The 21,511-nt window shown below is 44.1% G+C and overlaps 1 long non-coding RNA gene across 1 annotated transcript in view; it reads left to right on the top strand.

Annotated features, from left to right (window-relative positions):
• LOC137374539 (uncharacterized) overlaps window positions 1–20,751 on the top strand; it is a 93,296-nt gene extending 72,545 nt beyond the window's left edge. The window contains exons 3-4 of the long non-coding RNA XR_010975843.1: window positions 12,642–12,942; window positions 20,283–20,751. This is a non-coding gene — a long non-coding RNA (uncharacterized lncRNA). The remainder of the gene's footprint in view (window positions 1–12,641; window positions 12,943–20,282) is intronic.
• Window positions 20,752–21,511: the final 760 nt, after the last annotated feature.

Below are 21,511 nucleotides of genomic sequence, written 5' to 3'. Positions count from 1 at the left end.
CATGTGAGCTGCATGGAAGATGGCAGGATCCTCAAGGACACATTGTACAGCGAGCTCGTCACTGGTATCAGACCCACCGGCCGTCCATGTCTCCACTTTAAAGACGTCTGCAAACGTGACATGCAGTCCTGTGACATTGATCACGTCATGGGAGTCAGTTGCCAGTGGTCGCCAGAGCTGGCGGGCAACCATAAAGGCGGGGCTAAAGCGTGGCAAGTCAAAGAGACTTAGCAGTTGGCAGGAAAAAAGACAGAAGCGCAAGGAGAGAGCCAACTGTGTAACAGCCCCGACAACCAATTTTATCTGCAGTACCTGTGGAAGAGCCTGTCACTCTAGAATTGGCCTTTATAGCCACTTCAGGTGCTGCTTCACAAACCACTGACCACCTCCAGGTGCTTACCCATTGTCTCTCGAGACAAGGAGGCCAAAGAAGAAGAAGAATGTCAGATGCAAGAGCTCAATACTGCAGAAAGCCTAGAGGACCCTAAAAAGTGCAGGGGTGAAATTAAAAAGTAAATTAGGAAAGCAAGAGAGGGCAAGAAAATATATTGCAAAGTAAAATCAAGGAAAACCCAAAGATGTTTTATAAATACATAAAGAGCAAGAGGATAATTCAGGAAAGAGTAGGGCCTATTAGAGACCAAAAAGGTAACTTGTGGGTGGAGGTGAAACATGTGGGTATGGTTCTTAGTAAATACTTAGTGTCAGCTTTCACAAAAGAGAGGGACAAAGCAGACATTGTGGCTAAGGAGGAGGAGTGTGACATATAGGTTGGGATAAACATAGTGAGGGAGGAAATATTAAGGTATTTAGCATCCTTGAAAGTGGATAAATCAGCAGGCCTGGACAAAATGTATCCCAGGCTACTAAAGGAAGAAATAACGGAGGTTCTGACCGTCATTTTGCAGTCCTCTCTGGTGGCAGGCGTGGTGCCAGAGGATTGGAGGACTGCTAATGTTGTACTGCTGTTTAAAAAGGTTAGAAGGGATAGACTAAGTAAATGCAAGCCTGTCAGCCTAACCTCGGTGGTGGAAATGTTATTGGAAAAAATTTTGAGAGTCGGTATAAATCGTCATTTCAGGAGGCATGGTTTAATCAAGGACAGTTAGCATGGATTTCTGAAGGGAAGGTCATGTCTGATGAACGTGATTGAATTTAACAAGGAGGATCAATAAGGGTAGCACATTTGATGTAGTCCACATGGACTTTAGCATGACATTTGACAAGGTCCCACATGGCAGACTGATCAGGAAAGTGGCAAGTTGGATCCAAAATTGGCTCAGTGGCAGGAAGCAAAGGGTTATGCTTGACAGGTGGTTTTGTGATTAGAAGGCTGTTTCCAGTGGGGTTCCACAAGGCTCAGTACTGAATCCCTTGCTTTTCATGTATACTTATATCAACGATTTAGATTTAAATGTAAGGGGTATGATAAAGAATTTTGCAGATGATAAGAAAATTGGATGTGTGATTGATAATGAGAAAGAAACCTGGAGACTGCAGGAAGATAGCAATGGACTGGTCAGGTGGGCAGAAAGTGGCAAATGGAATTCAATCCTGAGGCAATGCATTTGGGGAGGGCAAACAAGGCCAGGGAATACACAATAAATGGTAAGATACTAGAAGTGTGGAGGAACAGAGGGATCTTGGAGTGCAAGTCCACAGATCCCTGAAAATAGCAGGGCAGGTTGATAAAGTGGTCAAGAGGCTTACGTAATACTTTCCTTTATTGACTGATGCCTAGTATAAAAGCAGGGAGGTGATGCTAGAACTGTATAAAACACTAGTTAGACCACAGCAAGAGTATTGGGTATAGTTCTGGTCACCACATTACAGGAAGGATGTGATCATACTAGAGAAGGTACAGAAGAGATTTTCTTTGGAACCGAGGAGACTGAGTGGAGATTTAATTGCTGTGTATAAAATTATGGGGGCCTGAATAGAGTGGATAGGAAGGACCTATTTATGATAAAGGAGATCAATTATTGGGGGCTTAGATTTAAAGTAATTGGTAGAAGGATTGGAAGGGAGTTGAGAAGAAATATTTTCACCTAGAGGGTGGTTGGGTTCTGGAACTCACTGCCTCAAAGAGTAGTAGAGGCAGAAACCCTCGTCATATTTAAAAAACACTCGGATATGCACTTGAGGTGCCATAACGCACAGGGCTATAGACCAAGAGCAGGAAGGTGGGATTCAACTAGATAGCTCTTTTTCGGCCAGCATGGACATGATGGGACAAATAGCCTCCTTATGTGTCGTAAATCTTCCAATGTTTCTATGGATATTTAGGTCACAGATAGCTGCAGTCCAGTGTTCCCTTTGAGTATATTAGTCAGTGAGAAATATGGAAAACATCGAGACTCAGCTTTACTATTTGTTAAGTCTTAAATTATTAAACATGTTTGCTATGTTAAACATATCACATATTAAGAGAAGACAATATAAATGACCTTACATGGAACAATCTAATGGCACGCAGCAGGACACGAGATTAACAAAACCTGTTTACATTACTGAAAAGTTAGAAGTCTTCTCCACACAGCTGGAACAATTATTATCTCAAAGTTTATCTTATATTCATTCAACTGTACATAGCTGAAAGTATAACACATCATGGAACCAGTCATAATTGACTATTTCTAGTTGTGTTTCCTCTACAATTTATCCAGCTGTGGATGGGAAATCCCCATGTGGCAGCCTCATTCGGGAACTCAATAGTCCAGCCTTTGATTGAGGGTACACATGATACATTTTCATACTTCAGTTTTTCAATTTACCCTTGCTTGGTTTAATTATATTTACAATAGGTTACTTTAATACAAATACAATGTTGACTATTTATATTTAAAAATATTGATCCAAAATTAATTTTAAAAAAACAATGAATAGATTTAGGGGAGACAATCAACAAACTTCTGACGATGGTGGGTGTGGGTGGGAAGCGGAGGGGATGTGGGTGGGATACTACCCTTGTAAATGTGACTGAAATTAATGCCTTGCAGCAGGGTAGCAACTTGTCCCTTGGGTCATGTCTGCCAATATCAGTGTTTAAGGATTTCTCTCCATAAAATGATTGCAATTAGACATCTCAGAGAAGTTTTAGATTAATAATTGAGTGATAGAACAGGAATAATGCACATTAGAGATTTTCAATCAATGAATGAAAACAATTACAGCTGCAAGATTCCTCTTACTGTAAGTTGATGCTGTGTTTTTAACCCTTAACCTTATTATCTAGCAACATGCTGTAATAAAATACAGCTAAGGCCAAACAGAACATGGTAGATGTGGTATAGCCAAGCAGGTGACAGCTGCATTGTAATTATCCATTTTTCATTGCTCATCTATGAAGAACGTTCATGTTTACATATCCTAGAATAACTCTAGGTTTGCACCATCTACATATGTATTGTGGCCCTACTACCTCAAGTGTGTAGTGTTTTGCAATGAGAAACAGATTTTCACTGCAGCTATCCTTGTGGCTTCTGGCTGAGACACTGCCCAAGTTCTGGACTCATAAGTCACTTAATGGAAGACTTTCATCCCATTACTTTCAGGTGGATCTGAAATCAGGTTATAAATGAAAGGGATACAGAACTTGGGTCCTGGCGAATCATATAACTCGGGCTCTGGATAGGGCTTTAAAATAATTGAGGGGAGGGAGGATTCGAGTGATGGGAGATTCAGAAATCCAAAGAGAAAATTCGAAGCAATAGAACAGTCTAGTGATATGGGTAAAGACAAGCAGAGTGAGACAGGAAGGGACAGAGAGTTTAATAGTAATTGTGCATCAGCGAGTAAGCTCCATGTAGGGAATATTAATAAAAAAATTAAATTACAGGTTCTTTATCTGAATGCACTAAGCATCCACAATAAAATAAATGTACTAGTGGCATAAATAGAAATAAATGGTTTCGATCTAATCGCCATTACAGAGACATGGTTACAAGGTGACCAAGGTTGGGAAATAAATACTCCAGGGTATACAATATTTCGTAAAGACAGGTGGAATGGCTAAGGAGGGGGGATAGCCCTGATAATGCCATGCTCTGGTGGTGGTCTGTCTGAGATCAGGTCCTCTGCTCTTTTTCTCCACCAGGAGAGATAAGAATGACAAGGGAAGAGGGTATAAGAGGTGATTTCAGTCCTGATAATAAAGGATGACATAAGGGCATTAGTGAGAAAGGACCTTGACTCAGAAGATCATGAAGTAGAATCAGTGTAAGTGGAGATTATGAATAGCAAGAGTCAGAAGACACTGGTGGGAGTAGTTTATAGGCCCCCTAACAATAGATATACCATTGGACAGAGCATTAAACAAGAAATTATTGGAGCTTGTAACAAAGGCAATGTAATAATTGTGGGGGACCTTAATCTTCATATAGACTGGACCAATCAAATTGGCAAGGGTGATCTAGAGGATGTGTTTCTGGAATGTTTTCATGACAGTTTCTTGGAACCATATGTCATGGAACCAACTAGGAATAAAGATATTTTAGATCTAGTATTGTGTAATGAGACAGAGGTAATTAATAATGTCAAAGTAAAAGATCTGCTGGGAGATAGTGATGATAATTCAGTTGAATTCCATGTAAAGTTTGAAAACAACATACTCCAATCACAAACAAGAATCTTAAACTTAAACAAAGCCAATTACATAGCTGTGAGGAGACAGCTGGCTGAGGTTGATTAGGTAAGTAGACTAAATGGTATAGCAGTAAACATTTAAAGAAACAATTCCAAATGTTCAACAAAAATACATTCCATTGAAAACTAAAAACTGAGCAAGAAAGATCCATCCGTGGCTTACTCAGGAAGTTAAGGATAGTATTAGATTAAAAGAAGAGGCTTATATTATTGCAAAAAATAGAAGCAAGTCTGATGATTGGGAGCATTTTAGAAACCAGCAAAGGGCTGCCCAAAAGTTGATAAAAAGGGAAAAAATAGAATACGACAGTAAACTAGCTAGGAATATTAAAACAGATTGTAAGAGTTTTTACAAGTATATAAAAAGAGAGTAGCTCAAGTAAATGTTGGTCCCTTAGAAGCAGAGGACAAATTCTCATGGGGAATGAGGAAATGGCAGAGACATTGAACAAATATTTTGTGTCTGTCTTCACAATAGAAGACACAAGTTGCATACCAGAAATAGAGGATAACTGTTATGACATTAGTGAGACCATAAATGCTAATGTTAAAATATGACATATGAACTCACAGACCTGTTTTAAAAATTACACTAGATTTCATGTTTTAAGACTTTTATTATAACAACTAAACTAAAAGAAATCCCCATTCTCTAAACAGTACTCTGTAAGTAGCTGATACCCCAATTTACGAAGAAAGATATTTTCCTTACTTATTAAAACACTTGAAAACCTCACACCACATTTAAACATTGCACAGTCTTCTTTGATGGTGACATTTTTATGGTTACAAGTCCAAAAAGCCCTCCAGTTGCAATGGGTTGGATCTTCCAGACCTTTCTCAAAGTCAATGTTCTCTTTGCTCACTTCTCCGAGCACTTTCGACCTGGACGCCCATGAATAAGTCGATCCCTCATGATCCTGTTGCTCTTTTCTTCTCTGCAAACGTCAACTTTCAAAACAGGTTCAAGCCTTCGCAACCTTTCACTGTACCAGTCTTCTCTGAGAGTAGGTGTTTCCTTTCTCTCCCTTGAGGCTGCCGCCACTGGTTGGCTTCCTCTCTTACAGCCTGCGCTGTGGTTGCATCCGCTGATTTTCTTTCTTATAGTCTCCTTGCCTTCAGAAATTCTGTTAATTATTTGGAATCAAAAGTCATTGTCCTTTTCCAATATGCAAAGTCCCGAAGTTTGGTTTCAGCAGAGTCACCCGGGCTTTTCATTGTTTCCATGTGTTAGCAGCTGTCACGCATATTTGCATCCTCAGAATCACTGACTCCTTGTTTACGATCTGAAAGTCTGGAATGGTGAAACTTTCAGCCAACCAATGATCTTGTCACTACACAATATGGGAATATTCCAAGAAATTTCTCCTGCAAAACATCCAGTTCAGCAACCTAAACTGTCTTTTCCCAAACTACTGGAGACACCAATACCTTATCCCCAGGTTAGTCATTCCCTAGCAACGTAGCAACCCTTTCAATATGCAAATCCAGTACGATTCCCACTGGTAATGGACTGGTGACTAAATCACATTGCAAATTAACCATAGGCAATGGAACGGATAAATAACCCTCCTCAAGGCCCCACACCATGACTTTTGCATTCATAGCACTACTTGTGGGGAAATCTGCATCCTTTGCTATCATTAATGATTGAGCTGCCCCTGTATCTCTAAGCAGCTCAATGGGCTTGCCTGCCTCATCTGGAAAATATGGAAACATCTTACCGCTGAACATAAAACTTCTATAACCTTCAGGGACCTGACTTAATTCATTAGCACACAGGCGAGCAACATCGCCAAAACCACTGGTTTATCAACAGCGCCACCTATTGGGGCATCCTTTTCAGGACAAGCTTTTGGTAAAACTACTAGAGCTACTGACTTGCCTTTCAACTTCCAGCATTCTGATTTTATATATCCTCTTTTATTACAAAAATAACATATTGCTTCTTTTGATTCAACCCTAGTCTCTGGTCAATGGTAACCACCAGGATGTTGATAGTGGGGGATTCAGCGATTGTAATTGAATGTCATTGAATGTCAAGGGGAGATGGTTAGATTCTCTCTGTTGGAGATGGTCATTGCCTGGCACTTGTGTGGCATGAATGTTACTTGCCACTTATCATCCCAAGCCTGGATATTGTCCAGGTCTTGCTGCATTTCTACACGGACTGCTTCAGTACCTGAGAAGTTGCGAATGGTGCTGAACATTGTGCAATCATCAGCGATCATCCCCACTTCTGACCTTATGATTGAAGGAAGGTCATTGATGAAACAGCTGAAGATGGTTGGGCCGAGGACACTACCCTGAGGAACTCCTGCAGGGATGTCCTGGAGCTGAGATAATTGACCTCCAACAACCACAACCAACTTCCTTTGCGTTAGGTATGACTCCAACCAGTGGAGCGTTTCCCCCCGATTCCCATTGACTTCAGTTTTGCTAGGGCTCCTTGATGCCATATTCAGTCAAATGCTGCCTTGATGTCAAGGGCAGTCACTCTCACCTCACCTGTGCACAGTACTCCAGATGTGGTCTCACCAAAGCCCTATACAATTGTAGCATGACTTCCTTATTCCTGTACTCCAATAACCTTGCAATAAATGCCAACATGCCATTTGTCTTCCGAATTGCTTGCTGTACCTGTATGCTACCTTTCTGTGTTCTTTGTACAAGTGCACCAAGTTTCTCTAAGATCGACATTTAGAGGTTCCACACCTTCTAAAACTATTCTGCTTTGCTTTCCTTATGACCAAAGTGAATAACCTCACACTTCTCCACATTATACTCCATCCGCCACCTTGTTGTTATTAACCTGTCTATATCTCTTTGCAGCCTCTTTGTGTCCTCCCCACAGCTTACATTCCCACCTAGCTTTGTAGCATCAACAAATGTAGATACATTGTTCTCGGTCTCTTTGTCTAAATTATTAATTATAGAATGTAAATAGTTGAGGCCCCAGCACTGAGGGCTGAATTTTATCAGTGCGCCACGCTTCGCGGCGGCGCGCTGTGAAGGCAGTGACCTTCCAACACGGACGTGCTGCTGCACAGCCCCCGCGATATTACGCACGGGGGCTGATTTAAATGAAGGGGGCAGAGCAGCCACCCCCGACGATGTAGAGGGTGTGGCTGCCGCATCACTGGCAATGGCAACTGGCACCACTGCGCAGGTGCCGGCGCCATTTTTAAAGGACTTCAAGCCCTTCAGGATATATTAACATATTTAAAGGTGCCGATATGATTTAAAAATTTAATAGATATTTAATTTAACATTGAATCCCCTCTCCCAACCCCCCACTGAGTCCTCAGCACATAAATTAACCTATCCCACCAAAAATATACTTTTTGAAATTCTGAACTTTTCCCTCCCGAACTTCAGTATCTTTGACCCTCAACACCTTCCCACCATCCCCACAATCACTAGGAATAGTTTTCCCTCCTCCCCCCGCATGCCCTGATAATTTTATTCCTCACCCCTCCCCACCAGTGTCTTGCCTCAGTACTCCAACAGAGTTCCGAAGGTGTGCGAGTTGTAGCCGGTTGGACGTAAAATCGGCATGGGAAAGCCGCCGTCGGCAGGTAAGTTTATTTGAATGTTAATGTATCTAATTTCAATATTTTAGTGAAGGCCCTGCTGCTTGGCAGCGGGGTGGGGGGGCGGGTGGTGGTGTGGGCCGCACCAAGGCCTCGCCACCCCCGCAAATATCCGGCAGGGCCTTCTCTGCATCGTGGGCCATGGCGGGCTACTCCCGCTAGCATTTTACGGGCCTCCCCCACCACAACCTACAACATTGAGGGTCTGGTAAAATTCAGCCCTGATTCTTGTGCCATTCCAACTTGCAAATGCCCTGTTTATCCCTACTCTCTACTTCCTGTCTGTTAACCAATCCTCTATCCATGCTAATCTAATACCTCTAACTCCATGAGCCCTTATCTTGAATATTAGCCTTTTTGTGGCATCTTATTAAATGCCTTTTGGAAATCCAAGTATACTACATCTACAGGTTTCCCTTTACCCTACTTTTTATTTGATCCTCAAAAAACTAATAAATTTGTCAAACAAGATTTCTCTTTTATAAAACCATGTTGACCTTGTCTGCTCATGTTATGATTTTCTAACTGAATGTTAAGACTTCCTTAATAATAGTCCAGGATTTTCCCACCAACTGATGTCAGGATCTCTTTCAATAATGCTGATGGGCAGGTGGGGCAGGGGGGTGGGATGGTGTAGGTGGGGTCACTTGTGCAGTTGGATGGCATGTTTAGCTATGCATTTTTAAGTGAGGGCATTAAAAGGAGTGGCAAGGTCAAAAATGGTTGGTCGTGTGTCAAATCAGTGTTAGATGCTGACTGACATCACAATCTGCCTACTCTGCATATTTCCAGCATATGCACTGGACACCAGCACTAACATCCTTCACAATATGGTTGTCAGAAGTGGTTTGGGGTGGACACTCCATTATTTTATTTCCTGAACTGGCTTCCATCACGCCAAAATTAGCAGTGCAATGGAGTTGAAAGAAAGCAAAGTGTGTTAGCAGGAAAAGCATTAGAAGTATATTTCACACTTTTGCAGGAACAGCCAAGTGATTCTGAAGTGGTTAAAACTACAGTGTTGGTACCAGAGGCTTACAGACAAAAATTCAGGAATTTAAGAAAGAAAGCCTAAGGGAAGTAATTCTAATGGAAGAATTTAAAAATAGTGTTCCTTAAGGAATAAGGTCCCACCTAGAAGAACATAAAATTGGTAAAATAAGGAATGCCACGGAAATGGCAGATGATTACGAATTGATCCACAAAAGCAGTAGTTACAGCTCCCAGTTTGGAAACTTTCAAAGAAGTTGAAAAGATAGGAGAGTGGATAATGAGAAGAGATTCAGTTTTGGTGAGAGAAAGGGTAAGGAGAGGATACAGGCAACCCTTGGAGTGATATTATTGCCATAGAGGGAGTGCAACGAAGGTTCACCAGACTTGTTCCCGGGATGACGGGACTGCCCTATGAAGAGAGATTTTGGAGACTGTGCCTGTATTATCTAGAGTTTCGAAGAATGAGAGGTGATCTCATTGAAACATACAAAATACTTAAAGGGATAGACAGGGTAGATGCAGCTAAGATGTTTCCCCTGGTTGGGGAGTCTAGAACCAGGGGACACAACTTAAAAATAAGGGGGAAGCCACTTAGGACCAAGATGAGGAGAAAACTCTTTCCCCAGAGGGTTGTGAATCTTTGGAGTTCTCTACCCCAGAGGGCTGTGGATGCTCCATTTTTGAATACATTTAAGGCTGGGATAGATAGATTTTTGGCCTCTCAGGGAATCAAGGGATATGGGGAACGGGCAAGAAAGTGGAGTTAAAGCCCAAGATCAGACATGATCATATTGAGTGAAGGGGCAGGTAGGCCGGCCATATAGTCTACTCCTGCTCCTATTTCTTATTGTCTTATGTTCTTATGCAGTTTTGCCCAGTGAGACAATAGGTTAATTTTATCAGCCTATCGTGAGTCCCATGGCAAGTACGGATGACGGTGGCATAGCCATTAGTCACATGTGTGGCTGGATGACCGAATCACATGGCGGCTGGTCCACTTGAACACAGGCGGTGCGGGGCCCATCCCATTGGAGAATGAGGGCAGGCGATGAGAACGTGGATGGTCTCCTCAGCAGAGATGAATGCCGGTGCTGGCGCCATGTTTATAAAGCTGTCAGGCCTATATAAACTCATAAACTGCTGCTTCACTGAGTCACTTTACTGCTGCTTTGCCTTTGCACTGCTGTACTGTGGACCCCCTCCCCCCCAGCCCCCGCCCAGCTAGAGTCCTTGTGCTGGTGTGCTGCTGTGTTGTTGACCACCCACGCACTCTCCCACCCCGCACGCCGGCTAGAGTCCCTTTGCTGGTGTGCTGGTGTGTTGGTGTGATGCTGTGCTGCTGACCACCGCTCCCCCCTCCCCTGGCTGGAGTCTCTGTGCTGGTGTGCTAGTGTGCTGCTGTGCTGCTGTCCCGCACCCGCTGGAGTCTCTGTGCTGGTGAGTTGCTGTGCTGCTGACACTCCCCAGGTTGCAGTTCCTCTGCTACATTCCTGCTGACCAAGACCTCATAACACCAGGAGCTGACCAGAACCAAGAGGGACCATGTCAGGTGGAAGATATCAGCTGGCCTCAGGGTTCAGCGTTGACTCCCTGCGGATTGTCCTCCAGGCTGTAAGGGAAAGGCGGGAGATCCTCTTCTCAAGCGATGGCAGGAGGAGATCTTCCCACCTAACCAAGCAAGCCTGGACGGGGATCGCAGAGGCGGTCAGCAGCTGGGGGGTCACCCTCCGAAACTGGGTCCAGTGCCACAAGTGGATCAATGAACTCCTTTGCTCTGCCAAGGTGAGTCCTCCATACTCATCACATCTTTGGGGCTTGCATGTGGCCAAGCGGGAGGGAGCACCACATGGCAAGGGGCTGAGGCACAGTAGATCATGTCAGATGCATGGCTGCATCTCTAAGACAACCGTTGCTTGTCCTCTGCATGCCTTCAGAGAAGGTATGAGGAGGAGGCATTCAGGAGACCCCATCAGGGGCCAAAGGGCTAGCACCAGATCAACAGAGGGCTCAGGTTTGTGTGAGGCCAGCACCAATTAAGACTAGCCAGCTCTTCTTAAAACCAGCCAACACCTCTTAAAGGGGAAGTGCATTCTGGCTGCAGAATATCATTCAGCTGGCTGGGAAACACTTGTGGAGCAGGATGATAGTTGGTTCTTGCCTTAGGCACCTTCTAAAATACCACGTCACTCCCATCTCACTATACGGTATGATGTACAAACTGCAGATGGTTTAACCATGCACCTTTTGCTTTAACTCCACCCCCTTCCCTCATGCACTTATGCTTTCAGAAAGCCAAGAACTGCCGCCAGATCCACCAGTGGTGCCTGAGGATGAAGGCCCAGAGGAAGAAACATTGTCATTCACTTGCAGTCACCAGCTCAGATACTAGCAGAGTGTGTAGCTTAGAGGGAGGTATAGAGGTGGGATCTACCTGTCTTGAGTCACCAAGCATGAGTGTGCTGTAGCCAGACCAGGGGAAAGGATAGCCAAGAGGGCGAGGTTGCAAATGAGTCCTGCTGTAGAGGACTCAGGTGAGAACTTCAATGGGGCGACGTACAGAAATAGGCTTATGGGAATGCACATTTCAGGTCTGCCAGAGAGCCTGTTGTCACCGTTAAAGAGCATGGAGGAATCTTGCTCCCAACATGCCACAAGGCTTCACACAGAGCTTGGAGGCAACCCTTTCCAGTACAGAAGTGGCGAACAACTCCATGAGGACATTTGCGAACCCAATCAGGACAAAGCATCTGGTGGCTGATGTCTCAGCTTCCATTGCAGCACAGGCAGAAGCCACCCAACATCTGAGTGCTGCAGTGGAGGCTCAGACTGAGGTCATGAAATCTCTGCTTGTTGCTGTGGAAGCGCAGCTTGGTGCCATACAGACTCAGACTGCTACCATCATGGCTGCAGATGCCAGTGCTGAAAGGGGCTTTCAGCATCTCACAGTAGTCCAGTAATCTCTACTCCAGCAGATTGCTAGCATTGCTGAGATGCCACTCCCAGGGGAATGGCAGATGCTCCATGGTATACAAACCTGCTCTTCTCTCTCAGGATGACAGCGTTCATCCTCCCACCCCTATGGCTCCGCCAGTGCCCCTGCTGTTGCCTGTGAGGTGCTGCCGCCCATACCAAGGTGGTTCATTCCGAAGTTGGGCTCTCAAGGCTGGCCAAAGGTGCCCTGCAAGGCCATCTACAATCTCCCCCAGTGAAAGTCAGCAGCCTTCCTTCCACCTGCCATGCTGCAGCCACTGGGATAGCACTGCATAGGAACATTAAGCGAGGCACAAGCACCACAAGACAGGCACTAAGGGAAAGCACAAGGGTGATTAAATGAGTATTGTATGTATTATTGGGAGTGTTGTTGGATAAAGTTGTTATGGAATGGTTATTTTGTGTTGTCTTTTATTTCAGGTTTTTGGGTAAGAGGATGCTATGGTGATCCATAACAGAGGGGTGGAAAGGTGTGGAGCAACGATATCTGGAGATTTTTTCAGGGGAACTGTAGTCTGATGAGATGCTCACAGACAGCCCATCTGGAGTGATGATGTGCTGGATGCCACTTCCCTTCCTCCTCCTCCCCTTCTTCCTCTTCATCCTCCTCCTCCTCCTTATTTTCCTCCTCCTCCTGAGCTTCTCGCCAGAGTGCTACTGCCTCCTGGTATCAGTTTGTGAAGGATGCAACAGACCACCACAAATCGAGAGACACACTCTGGTGAGTATTGCAGGGCTCCCCTGAGTGATCCAGCAGTGGAAACGTTGCTTCAGAATGTCAGTCGTCTGCTCTGCAACATTCCTAGTTGCAAAATGGCCCTTATTGGGTGGGGGTGGGATATTAGCAATGTGTAGAACGGGTATCCCTTGTCACTGAGCAGTCACCCTCTGGTTTGAAGTGGTGGCTTGAAGATGGTGGGAATGGTTGACAGTGTCAGGATGAAAGCATCATGACTGCTGCCAGGATAGCAGGCATTCACCAATATAGAACCATAGAACCACAGAAAACTTATGGCTCAGAAAGGGGCCATTCATCCCATCATGTCTGCACCGACTGAAAAAACTAGCTGCCTAATCTAATCCCACCTTCCAGTACCTGGTCTGTAGCCTTGCAGGTTACAGCACGTCAGGTGCAGGTCCAGGTACCTTATAAATGAGTTGAGGGTTTCTGCCTCCACCACCAATCCAGGCAGTGAATTCCAGACACCCACCACCCTTTGGGTGAAAAAGTTTTTCCTCATGACCCCTCTAATCCTTCTACCAATCACCCTAAATCTGTGCCCCTATGATGGCCTGTGTGGGTTCACACGCCAACTGCAAGCTCAGAGAGTGGATGGTGAACTGAGAAACATTGGCGATGCCACCTGCTCCAACCTGGAAGGATCCACTGGCATTGAAATTGAGGGCCATGGTGACCTCGATGGCCACTGGCAACATCACCCTAGCCTTGCTTTGTGGCTACAGGTCTGGGTTGAGGAGGTGGCATAGTTCAGTGACTACCTCCTTGCTGAAGCGTAGCCACCTCAGCCACAGTTTCTGCCTGAGATGCAGGTAGAAGTGCTCTCTGGAGACTCTAGGTGGGTAAGACTTACTGCTGAGATCCTTCCTCCTCCCTGTGTGAATAGCTTCTCCTCTTAGCTGCCTCAGCTCCATCCAAAGTGATTTGCAAAAGAGCCAAACGTGACAAAATGAAAAACCTTTTTACGCAGCGAGTGGTTATGATCTGGAATGTAATGCCTGAAAGCAGATTCATTGTGACATTCGAAAGGGAATTGAATAAGGAGCTGAGAGGAAAACAAATGCAGGGCTATGATGAGAGGGCTGGGGAGTGGATCAAGCTAAGTTACTCTTACAGAGAGCAGGCACAGACTCAAACAGGCTGAATGGCCTCCTTCTCTGCTGTAAACATTCTGTGATTCTATGATTCTTGGGCCGTGATGCTGCAGCCCAAGAGAAACTGCAACTATAGCTCCCATGATGGGGAGCAAGTGTTGTGCCCAGGGCCCTTCAAACCACACCACTCCTTCCAAAGGTCCAGCGCCACACCCATCTGACTGAAAGAACCTCTGTCAACTCCTACAACAACTCATCCACTAACACCTCCAACACCTCCAACTCATCCACTAACACTGCAGCAGCAAGTAGTTAGGCAAAAGCACCTCACCTGAAAATTGCATAGTAATACATAAGAAAGAACATAAGAAATAGGACCATATGGCCCCTCGAGCCTGCTCCAACATTCAATACAAACGTGGCTGATCTTCTGCCTCAGCTTCATTTTCCCACTCGCTCCCCATGCCCCTTGATTCCCTGAGAGACCAAAAATCTGTCAAACTCAGCCTTATATATATTTAACAATGGAGCATCCGCAACCCTCTGGGGTTGAGAATTCCAAAGATTCACCAGCCTTTGAGTGAAGAAAGTTTGCCCTGTCTCAGTCTGAAATGATCGACCCGTTATCCTGAAACTGTGCCCCCGTATTTTAGATTCCCCAGCCAGGGGAACAATCTCTCTACTCTGTCAAGCCCCTACAGAATTTTATATGTCTCAGCGAGATCACCTCTCATTCTTCTAAACTCCACCGTATATAGCCCCAATTTAATCAGTCACTCATCATAAGTCAACCCTCTCATCTCAGGAGCCAATCTAGTGAACCTATGCTGAACTGTCTCCAGTGCAAGTATAGACCACGAGTGAGCTTGTTCAACAATCCCCATAACAAACCACCCAGTCGAATAGAACGTTAGTTACTCAAACTACAAGAGTACGAGTTCCATATTGAGTATCAGTCAGGCAAGCTCAACCCAGCGGACTACCTTTCACGACATCTACTGCTGACAGTTGGTCCTACTAGTCATGAGGAAAAGGTTGCTGCACAACATCTTAAGTACGGAAGCATAAATGCGGTGCCAAAGTCTCTAAAATGAACCGACATTAAAGCAGCAACAAAACAAGATAAGCCTTTGCAACCATGTATGAAGGCTATGAAATCATGAAACTGGAAAGACGTGATGGAGAAAGCATCTACAAATGAAATCATTCACACACTACAAGGTCTTCACAATATTCGAAATGAGCTCACCGTTACAGAATCACAGAATCACAGAATTGTGACAGTGCAGAAGGAGGCCATTTGGCCCATCATGTCTGCACCAGCTCTCTGAAAGAGCAATTCCCTCAGTTCCATTCCCCTGCCTTCTCCCCATAACCCTGCACATTCTTCCTTTTCATATAACTGTCTAATTCCCTTTTGAATGCTTTAATTGAACCTGCCTCCACCATGTTCTCAGGCAGCACATTCCAGACCTTAACCACTCGCTGTGTGCGAAAGTTTTTCCTCATGTCACTTTTGCTTCCCTTACCAAATAATTTAAATCTGTGCACATTTGTTCTCAATCCTTTCACGAGTGGGAACAGTTTCTCTCTATCTACTCTGTCCAGACCCCTAATGATTTTGAATGCCTCTATCAAATCACCTCTCAGCTTTCTCTTCTCCAAGGAAAACAGTCCTAGCTTCTCCAATCTATCTTCCTAACTGAAATTCCTCATCCCTGGAACCATTCACGTGAAACTTTTCTATACTCTCTCCAATGCCTTCATGTCTTCCCTCAAGTGCGGTGCCCAGAATTGGACGCAATACTCCAGCTGAGGCCAAACTAGTGTCTTATACAAGTTCAGCATAACTTCTTTGCTCTTGTACACTATGCCCCTATTAATAAAGCCCAGGATACTGTATGCTTTATTAAGCGCTCTCTCAACCTGTCCTGCCACCTTCAATGACTTATGCACATATACACCTAGGTCCCTCTGCTCCTACACCCCCTTTAGAATTGTACCCTTTATTCTATATTGTCTCTCCATGTTCTTTCTGCCAAAATGAATCTCTTCACATTTGCATTGAACTTCATCTAACACCTGTCTGCCCATTGTACCAATTTGTCTACGTCCTTTTGAAGTTCTACATTATCCTCCTGAGAGTTCACAATGCTCTCAAGTTTTATATCATCTGCAAACTTTGAAATTGTGCCCTGTACAGCAAGGTCTAGTACATTAATATATATCAGGAAAAGCAAGGATCCTAACACTGATACCTGGTGAACTCCACTACAAACCTTCCTCCAGCCCGAAAAACATCCATTAATCATTACTCTTTGTTTCCTGTCAATCAGCCAATTTCGTATCCATGTTGCTACCGTCCTTTTTATTCCATGAGCTATAAGTTTGCTCACAAGTCTGTTGTGTGGCACTGTATCAAATGCCTTTTGAAAGTCCGTGTACACCACATCAACAGCATTGCCCTCATCAACCCTCTCTGTTACCTCCTCAAATAACTCCAGCAAGTTTGTTAAACATGATTTTCCCTTAAGAAATCTTTGCTGGCTTTCCTTAATTAATTTGCATTTGTCCATGTGACTATTGATTTTGTCCCAAATTATTTTTTCTAGAAGTTTTCCCACCACCGAAGTTAAACTGACTGGCCTGTAGTTGCTGGGCTCATCTTTACACCCTTTTTTTGAACAAGGGTGTAATGTTTGCAATTCTCCAGTCCTCTAGCATCACCCCCAAGTCTAAGGAAGGCTGAAAAATTATGGCCAGTGCCTCTGCGATTTCCACCCTCACTTCCCTCAGTGTCCTTGGATGCATCTCATCCGGCCCTGGTGTTTTATCCACTTTAAGTACAGACAGCCTGTCTAATACTTCCTCTTTATCAATTTTAAACCCCTTTAGGGCCTGACTTACCTCCTCTTTCCATATTGTCTGGGTTGCATCTTCTTCCTCGGTAAAGATAGATGCAAAGTATTCACTTAATACCTCAGCTATGCCCTTTGCCTCCATGTGTAAATCTCCTTTCTGGTCCCTAATCAGCCCCACTCCTCCTTTTACCACCCTTTTACTATTTATATGCCTAAAGGAAACTTCGGAATTTCCTTTAATGCCAGCTGCCAGTCTCTTTTCATGCTGTCTCTTTGCTTCTCTTATTTGCTTTTTCACTTCCACCCTGGACCTTCTATATTCAGCCTGGTTTTCAATAGTATTTTAGACCTGGCATCTGTCATAAGCACACTTTTTCATCTTTATCTTAATTACCTCTTTTGTCATCCAGGGAGCTCTGGACTTGTTTGCTCTACTTTTCCCCTCCGAGGGAACATACCTTGAACTATCTCTTCTTTCATCTACCGGTTTTCCTGCCAGCTTTTGACTCCAATTTATTCGCCCCAACTCCATCCTTACCCCATTGAAGTTGGCCTTTCCCCAATTAATTATTCTTACCCTGGGTTGCTCTTTGTCCTTTCCAATAGGCAGCCTAAACCTTATGATACAATGATCACTATCCCCTAAATGCTCTCCTACTGATAATTAAAACCACATCTGAACTTGTATTACGCAACAACTATATTGCCATTCCACACTCATTAAGGGAATGTGTTGTCGATATAGCTCATGAAGGACTCTAGGGAATACTGTTATGAAAATGCTTCCATTTTTTGTTAAATTTTGAGGACTTGGGTTTCAAAACTGAAAAGGATTCCATAGATACTGTACTTAGTGTTTTTTTTAAAAAAGAGGTCATCAGAAGGTCTTTTGTTTTGGTTTGTAAACAATCCTACTGGAAGTCACCTGTCTTCAGTTAAGTACCCAGCGGGGGCATTTTTACCTGGGGAGGATGTTTACAGAGAAGTGACAGGTCATGATTCATAGGGGTCAGGAGGCTTGGGATAATGTTTTGGTTTCGCTTTGGATCGTCCATTGGGGTGTGGACAGTGTTTTGAAAGGAGTTTAAAAATCAACTGCCAAGAACAAAACCCCAGCTCAGCCTTTTCTATCTTTTTGAAAAGTCTGCCAGCTTTTTTATCTTTTTGAGAAGCTCTTAGAAGCGAGTGTAAGAAATAGAGAAATTGATGCTGCATTCTTCCTGAAAGGCCTGTCAAAAACCCCTGTTGCCGCATTTCTGCTGGAAAGTCTGCCAAACTGATCTTCAATGTTGCCTGAAAAGAACTGTTCTAGAAAGATCTCAGTGACAGTCATCTACGTGCATTTGGGGCGCCAGAATAAAGGGACAACTGACATCTTTAAACATCTTTTCTTTTTTTCTTCAAGATTTAGCAAGTATTTGGCCAAAGTATTTTTTTTTGGTCTTTTTTTGTAACAGAGCTCGAAAGAGAAAATCCCTTTATTTTTCGATTAACCAGTGTTTCTGTGTGTGTGTGTGGGGCTGAGGTAAAAAGGGAATTTTCATACTTCAATGTGTGTTAATGCTTTGCTTCATTACTGGTTAAGTCTTGTTTTGTAATAAACTGATAATTTTGTTGTTTATTAAAGAAACTTGGTTGGTGTATTTTATTCTGGGATAAAGAGTAGTATATATGATTGCATCGGTAACTGGGTAAACATTTAAATATATTTTGTGACCTGTGGAGAAGTGGAACTAGAAAAGACAGTGCACTCCTCCCATTTTGGTCGTAAAAATAATCAAAACCAAACAACCCCTTAGGGAAAAACTATGGTTCCCAGGAATTGACCATATGGTAGACCACAAAATCAATCAGTGTTTTCCATGTCAAGCAACCACAATGTCAAACCTTCATGATCCTTTCAAGATATCTGAACTACCCACAGGACCTTGGATTGAAGTTAGTGTTGACTTCGCAGATTTGCCCCCAGATGACCACCTGCTGATTGTCACTGATGACGACAGCAGATTCCCAATTGTGGAATTAGTTATGTCAACTTTAATGAAAGCAGTCATCCCAAAGCTTGACCAAATCTTTGCCTTGTTTGGAATCCCTCAAACAGCAACTCACCAAGGTTCCTTCGGCAGCACCTGCCAAACCTGCAACCTCTGCCACCTACAAGGACAAGGGCAGCAAATGCATGGGAACACCACCACCTGCAAGTTCCCCTCCAAGCCACACACCATCCTGACTTGGAAATATATTGCCTTTCCTTCACTGTCACTGGGTCAAAATCCTGGAACTCCCTTCCTAACAACACTGTTGGTGTACCTACACCACATGGACTAGTGTTTCAAGAAGGCAGCTCACCACCACCTTCTCAAGGGCAATTAGGGATGGGCAATAAATGCTGGCCTAGCCAGTGACGCCCACATCCCATGAACGAATAAAAAAACGGTAAGAAGTGACAGTGGACCCTCATTCACTTGCAATTACATTGTGCTTCTGTACACTTAAGGCTGCTGTAGAACACACATGCTAGCAAAGGGAAAGTGAAAGTAAAACAGAACAAAGAAGAAGCCTCTGTGTTCAGCAGCCTGCAGTCTCTGAGTCTGCCTCATATCTTATACTAAACTCGACGAAACCTCACTTAAGTCCCGGGGAGACATCACACACTCCAAGTGGGGTCTCACCAAAGCCCTGTACAATTGTAGCAAGACTTCCTTATTCTTGTATTCTAATGCCCTTACAATGCAGGCCAACATGCCATTTGCCTTCCTCATTGCTTGCTGCACCTGCATGCTAACTTCCATGTTCCTTGTACGAGTACACCCAAGTCTTTCTAAAATTGACATTTAGAGGTCTCACACTTTTTAAAACAAATCCTGCTTCTCTGTTCTTACTACCAGAGAGTTCAGTAAATTTGCAAACTACCTAGGGTTCAGTTATAGGAAAGTCACACCCCATTGGCCAAGAGCTAATGGAGAAGTCAAGAGATTTAGGTGGTTTGAAAAAAGTGATGTGTACAGCTAAAGGCCTGCTCAGGTCTGCAAATGAGACCCAACCCAAGCCGACAGAACCCCATATGACCCCGAGCCCGACCCGGCCCGACCATCAGTTAACCTACCTTCCATTTTTCACTTTGTTCCTTAGCTGCACAAGCTTAAAATATCTAAAGCAAAACCACCTTTAAAGTCCAAAAAGTAAATTAACATTAAAGTCACTTACCTGAGGTGGTAATAGAGCCTGTCCGATCCGGCCCGACCTGACCCCGACACAAGTCGTCAGGTCCCGTCGGGTTCAGGTCAGGTAGCAGGCCTTTATGTACAGCTACAGCTGAGAGCAAGTCATGGAAGCAAGAACTATATCACTTTCTTTGTAATTACAGAGCAACACCTCACTCGACTATTGGAAAACCTCCAGCTACATTTATCTTTGCACATTCTATGCACACATGTCTACCTGAGCTACCCTGCGGAACTAATGATCAACATGTATGTGAATACAATCGAGAATAGAAGGATCAAATCAAGGTTAATGCAGACCCAGGTATGAAATTTAGAGCTGCACCTTTTAAACCAGGAGATCAAGCATTTGTGAAACGTGATGGTCATGTTGGAAAACAAACAACCCTTTACGACATCCAACCATTTGTTGTGACCAACATAAAAGGATCAATGATCACTGCTAAGCATGGTTCACAGATCATCACAAGAAACGTGTCATTCTTTAAAGCACTGAAAACACCACTCACAAGCATTGAATCCGATTCCAACATCAACACCTCAGATGAAGAACATGAGTCAAATGAGATTACACCTGATGTCAGACGATATCCTATTTATGAGAGAAAACGGCCACTATACTTAAGTGACTTTGTTACAAAATGAATTATTTCCGTTTAAGTTTATTGTCTACAGTTTTGGAAACAAACCATTGAGACATGTTGGGCTGGATTTTAAAGCCCCTCCCCCACCGGGAACGGTGGCGGGGGGGTGCCAATGAAGATTGGTACAGAGGAGGCCCGCCACTGACCCCGACGGTGGCAGGCTCCATACCGATATCGGCGGCGACAGCGAGGCCTTGTGGCAGGCGCCCGTTGCTCAGCGACAGGACCCACATTAAAATATGTTAATGCCTACTTACCATGAAGGCCACAATGATTTAGGCAGCATGATGCAATCTTTATTCTGGCGGCTGACAATCCCCATTCGTGGAAACATGGCACGACACCTGTGGGGAGGGGGGAGAAGATTTTTTTCTCTACGCGGGGTGAAGGGGGAGGAGATTTTTTTCTCTGTGCGGTGGGGAGGGGGGAGCGCTGTTAGAATGCCTCAGATTGGTCAGAGGTTGATGGGAAGGGGTAAAGGACAAAGGTGCCGAACTTTGGGGGCAGGAAGGTCAAATTTTCAAGGTAGGTTTTCCGGAGGGGAAAAGAGCAGGAATGTTATGTTATGGCATTTTTGGGGGGGGGGGGGGGCTGTGGTGTGTACACATGGGAAGACTTGTCCATTCATTGTTTACACTTTAACTGGACTTTTAAAATGTCAGTGCTCATTTAGGGCTGCAAGCCCTTTAAAAATGGCGCCGGCACCTGTGCATTGACATCAGACGCTG

The sequence above is a fragment of the Heterodontus francisci genome, chromosome 10 (assembly GCF_036365525.1).
Source record: "Heterodontus francisci isolate sHetFra1 chromosome 10, sHetFra1.hap1, whole genome shotgun sequence".
Classification (NCBI taxonomy): Eukaryota; Metazoa; Chordata; class Chondrichthyes; order Heterodontiformes; family Heterodontidae; genus Heterodontus; species Heterodontus francisci.
This window is presented reverse-complemented; position numbering and strand designations above follow the sequence as displayed.